We start from the raw sequence: 6,267 nt of genomic DNA, 5'->3' as shown, positions 1-6,267 counted from the left end.
ATCCTTTCCTTAAGGCTTCAACTTCGGGGACACAAGGTGAGATCTTTGCAGAGTCAACTTTAATTCTCTCCAAGTGGTTACTCCTTGCCATCCATTCATGGTTTGGTACATCCTCCACCAAGTAGTAGCACCTCTTTCAAAGCACTGAAGAGCATGTTGGGTCATATCATTTCCAACTATAGGGTTATTCTCCATGTGATCCTCCATGTTCTGAATCCACCGGTCTGTCTCCAACTGACTCATCGGTCCAGAAAATACAAGCTCATCTCCATTCATCCTCTATTGGGTCCATGTGGGTTTGGGGTAAGATAAGAGACAGGGAGAGGGATGCACACAATACAAACAATGGTTTTGAAAAGAGAGATTTTGTTGCGGCTGTCGGAAAAACATCAAACAAATGACAGCTCACAATCGTTGCATCTAACGTAGGTATATAACAGGGGTTTGGTCTTCTAAAGGTCAATAAATCTTCAACGTCGCCAAACTCTTCCAGATTTGTTCATATCTCTGATGGGCTTCTTACGATCATGCTTGTCCTTCTCAAGTTCTTTTGCCAGATCATCTCTGTTGACGCGAAGTCTCTCGTGACATCCTTTAATATTTCTGGAGTGGCGTTCCAACTTCTGGGTTTCAACATCCTTGGCATGAACCATGGTCCTACTGTCCTTCAGTTCTTGACAAGTCTCCGGTATCTCGAGGTTTTGCTCCTCTAGCTTGGCTACCTTCAGCTTCTGGGTTTCGAGTTCTTCACGAAATGATTCCTTGTCATATACAGCTTCCTACAACTCCATCTTAAACTTCTCGATGTATTACTCCAGATTCTGGCGATACACCAGCTAAGGTTAAAACTTCATTTTACTGATAGGTGCTCCATCAGCCTTCTTCCATCCCATCCTTCCGAAGAAATGCCTACTTAACTCAGCCCGGTGACAAGTAGCATAAGTGGGCGATGACATCACGGATAACCATGTTTCTACTCTTGTCATTTCCATGAGCTATCATTCCATAGTTGATATCTCCTGCCTTAGGGTTTTCAAAACTTCGAGTTCTCACACTCCTTGTTTCAGTCTTTCTCCGATATACCTTGATCCCGGTATTGACAACTTCAATAGTCTGGAAAATTCTACACGGCCTTCAAATTCTCCTAGTCTTCGGAGTCTTCACCTGTTGTAGTTTCCATTATTATAATGCACGGTAAAACCCTCTTTGAGGGAGTCCTGGATTAGGGGGTCTCCGGATAGCCGGACTATCTCCATTGGCCGGACTGTTAGACTATGAAGATACAAGATTGAAGACTTCGTCTCATGTCCGGATGGGACTCTACTTGGCGTGGAAGGCAAGCTAGGCAATACGTATATGGATATCTCCTCCTTTGTAACCGACCTTGTGTAACCCTAACCCTCTCCGGTGTCTATATAAACCGGAGGGTTTTAGTCCGTAGAACAACAACCATAACAACAATCATACCATAGGCTAGCCTCTAGGGTTTAGCCTCTCTGATCTCGTGGTAGATCTACTCTTGTACTACCCATATCATCAATATTAATCAAGCAGGACGTAGGGTTTTACCTCCATCAAGAGGGACCAAACCTGGGTAAAACATTGTGTCCCCTGCCTCCTGTTACCATCCGGCCTAGACGCACAGTTCGGGACCCCCTACCCGAGATCCGCCGGTTTTGACACCGACATTGGTTCTTTCATTGAGAGTTCCTCTGTGTCGTCACCGTTAGGCTTGATGGATCCTACTATCATCGATGGCGATGCGGTCCAGGGTGGGACTTTTCTCCCCGGACAGATCTTCGTATTCGGCGGCTTTGTACTGCGGGCTAATTCTCTTGGCCATCTGGAGCAGATTGAAAGCTACGCCCCTGGCCATCAGGTCAGATTTGGAAGTTTGAACTACACGGCCGACATCCGCGGAGACTTGATCTTCGACGGATTCGAGCCACAGCCGGGCGCGCCGCACTGTCGCGATGGGTATAATATAACACCCTCGATGCGACTATATCTCCCACGTGTCGAGGCACGACTTAGAGGCATAATCGGATTGAAGGCATATGTCGCAAGTTAGGCAATCTTCACAACATCCCATGTAATATAATCAATAAAAGGAGATAACATAGTTGGCTTACACTCGCCACGTCAATAAGTGCATAAATAACATTACATCATCCAAACACTCATGGCCCGACTACGGCGCCAAAATAAAAGAGAACCCAACATGCGACAACGGTCCCGTTCTCCCCCAACTGGGCACCACTACTGATCATCGGGAAAGGAAACATAGTAACGTTGAGAGTCTTCGTCGAACTCCCACTTGAGCTCAAACGCGTCTGCTGGAGCGGAAACATCAGGCCTGCATCTGGTGTAATAGTAATCTGTGAGCCACAGGGACTCAGCAATCTCGCACCCTCGCGATCAAGACTATTTAAGCTCATAGGTATGGCAAGGTAAATATAAGTGGAGCTGCAGCAAGCGACTAGCAAGTATGGTGGCTAACTTATTCGCAAAGAGAGCGAGAAGGAGGCAAAGCGCGAGCGAGAAACTAGAGAGCACCTGCGCAAACATTACTCCAACACCGTGTCCGCTTCCCGGACCTCCGCCGAGAAGAGGCCATCACGGTAACACACTCAGTTGATTCATTTTAATTAAATTAAGGTTCAAGTTATCTACAACCGGACATTAACAAATTCCCATCTGCCCATAACCGCGGGCACGGCTTTCGAAAGTTCAAATCCCTGCAGGGGAGTCCCAACTTAGCCCATGATGACAAGCTCTCATGGTCAACGAAGGAATAGACCTCCTCCCAAGATGTTCCGATCAGACTCGGTATCTCGGTTCTTCAAGACACTTCGACAGGTTAAAACAAGACCAGCAACACCGCCCGAATGTGCCGACAAATCCCGATAGGAGCTGCACATATCTCTTTCTCAGGGCACACTCAGATTGTCTAAACTTCCGGTAGGCCAGCCCAGAGTTGCCCCTGGTAGCCACCGGCGGCTGACAGTTTGGACCAACACTCAGAGGAGCACTGGCCCGGGGGGGGGGGTTAAAATAATGATGACCCTTGAGTCCGCAGAACCCAAGGGAAAGAAAAGGCTAGGTGGCAAATGGTAAAACCAAGGTTGGGCATTGCTGGAAAAGCTTTAATCAAGGCGAACTATCAAGGGGTTCCCATTATAACCCAACCGCGTAAGGAACGCAAAATCCGGGAACATAACACTGATATGACGGAAACTACGGCGGCAAGAGTGGAACAAAACACTAGGCGAGAGGCCGAGCCTTCCACCCTTTACCAATTATATAGATGCATTAAGATAACCTAGCAATATAATGATATCCCAACAAGTAAATAAAAGATGTTCCAACAAGGAACAATCTCCATGTTCCAACAAGGAACAAACTTCAATCTTCACCTACAACTAACAACGCTATAAGAGGGGCTGAGCAAAGCGGTAACATAGCCAATCAGCGGTTTGCTAGGACAATGGTGGGTTAGAAGGTTTGACATGGCAATTTGGGAGGCTTTAAAGCAAGTGGTACGCATCGTAGCATTGGCATAGCAAAAGAGCGAGCAAACTAGCATAGCAAAGATAGTAGTGATTTCGAGGGTATGATCATCTTGCCTGCACAGTTGTCAGAGTTGACTGGATCCTCGAAAGCAAACTCAACGGGCTCCTCGTTAGCGAACTCGTCTCCCATCTCTACCCAAACAAGACAAACAAGCAAACAAGGATACAATCAACCACGTGCAAGGATCAAACAATATGATGCAATGATGATATGCTATGGGGGATGCGATGCAGGTTGCAAAATGCAAGATATAACCGGAAATGCATGAACCTGGCCTCAACATGGAAATCCAAGTGTGCCACTGGAAAGATGAGACGAAATCGCTTGAAAACGATATAAAGAACGCCGGAATCGGAGTTACGGTTGGAAATGGCAAGCGAAACAAAAATGGCTCCGGTCTGCGATTTATAGCAAATAGCCATCTAAATGCAATGAGATGAACATGCTACAACACCCAAACATGACAACAAAATACATGACAGGGATGCATACAAGATTCTTAACAAAAGTCTAGCACTGAGCTACGGCCAATTCATCCATTAACAGGTTCAAACAAGCATGGCAAAAATGCATATGGCGAACAGATCTCAGACTTAGTGAAATTAACACTTGTCTGGAATTTCAGATCAGGTAGCCCTCTTCGGAGCAACAAAACTACATGCTACAGGATCTGAACATGGCAAAGTAAAGCATGGCATGGAGATACTCAAAGAGCTTAAGAAAAGTCCCTTAGTGACCTTAAGCCAAAAGGGATCAGAAAATACAATTGCAAGCATGTGAACATAGCAAAAACATAATCAGTTTTCATACTCAGTGAAAACTGGAACATGCTGAAACATAACTCAAGTAGGCATGTTTACGAGCTCGATGCACTCACTACGGTCCTAGTCATGGCAAGACAAGCATACATCCATCAATAAGGCACAAAATCCAAGCTAGACATGGCAAGAACAGTAGCATAGCATGCAAGGATCAACTACAACATCATCGGCAAAAATTGCAAACAAGTTGACAATCTGCCCAGATTCACAGAGTAGCAAAAGTAGAGCTCGATTGACTCAAGCTAGGGTGCTCCATAATTGCAAACAAAGACATGGATGGATAGAGCACTACAAGATTAACAAAACATCCTTACTGATCATCCTCAAAAGAGGCACGAATCACTAGGAAACAACATGAACATATGGCATCATGAGATAAACAGCTCAAGGACTTGGTGGAAATGCTAAGTCCCTGAAAACAGAATTAGCAAGTGCACCACTTTGCAAGCTTGCACAAGTCACCACACACATCACAAAAATACATGGGTTGCACCTCGGAAAGATGACAAAACCCTTAACAAAACATATGTAGAGCACATGGGCATAGCATGCACACAATAATTATGGCAAAAATGACAAAAAGCTAAATGGAGTAGCAGATCTGACAATTAACTCAAGTAGCCCTCTTCTAACAACATTTCGAGTATCAAGATGAACTCAAATGAAAATGATGCAATGGAATGAAATGATGTACTCTCTGAGGTGAACATTTTGATATGCTATATGCATCAATCGGAGCTACGGATGAAAAGTTACAGAGCCGTGAACATGTGCACTTGGGCTAGGGTTTCGAGAGAAAAAGTCAACCGTCAGGAAATAGATCTCAGATCCGGAGTTCGTCGGCACGGAACCCGAAGCTCGCCAGAATAGTGCTCGCCGGCGGGGACGAGGACGACGGAGGAGGGGGAGACGGCGGAGAGGCGGCGGGGTGAGGCCGGAGGAGGCGTCGGCGGCGATGGCGGAGGCGGCGGCTTGCGCGGCGGCGGGAACGGCGCGGCGGGGCGGCGCCGGACCGAGGAGGCGGCGCCGGGCGGCGATGGCGTGCGGCGGCGCCGGCCGCCGGAGTCGAGGGAGGCAGCGGCGGGGGCGCGCAAGGAGGCGGCGCGGGCGGCTGGGCCGCGGGGGCTCTCCCCGGGCCGAGAGGGCCGGCACGGGAGCGGGTGGTAGCGCGCCACGTGGCAGGACGCCACTGGTGCGGGGGCGGCGGCGCGGAGTGTCCGTCGCGGGCGGACAATGTCCGACGCGTTGGAGGGGATTTTTAGGGTTTCGGGGGGGAGAAAGATCCGGATTTGGAGGGGGTGTTTAAATAGGCATAGAGGGAGCTAGGAGAGTCCAAATGAGGTGCGGTTTTCGGCCACAGGATCGTGATCGAACGCTCTAGATGATGGAGCAGAGTTAGGTGGGTTTTGGGCCAAAATAGAGGGGTGTTGGGCTGCAACATGCACGAGGCCATTTCGGTCCCTCGGTTAACCTTGGAGTATCAAACGAAGTCCAAATGATAGGAAACTTGACAGGCGGTCTACCGGTAGTAAACCAAGGCCGCTTGGCAAGTCTCGGTCCAATTTGGAAATGTTTAATCCCCACACACGAAAGAAAGCTGGAAAAGACCACTGGAGGAGAACGAAGCGCCGGAATGCAAAACGGACAATGGGGAAAATGCTCGAATGCATGAGACGAACACGTATGCAAATGCAATGCACATGATGACATGATATGAGATGCATGACAATGACAACAACACACGGAGACAAAGACCCGAACCCGAGAATATAAATTAACTTAACGCCGGAAACGGCAAGAGTTGGAGTACAAATTGGGAAAGTTACATCCGGGGTGTTACAACCCTCCACCACTACGAAAGGATCTCGTCCCG

The sequence above is a fragment of the Triticum urartu genome, chromosome 4 (genome assembly GCF_003073215.2).
Source record: "Triticum urartu cultivar G1812 chromosome 4, Tu2.1, whole genome shotgun sequence".
NCBI classification, from domain to species: Eukaryota; Viridiplantae; Streptophyta; class Magnoliopsida; order Poales; family Poaceae; genus Triticum; species Triticum urartu.
This window is presented reverse-complemented; position numbering follows the sequence as displayed.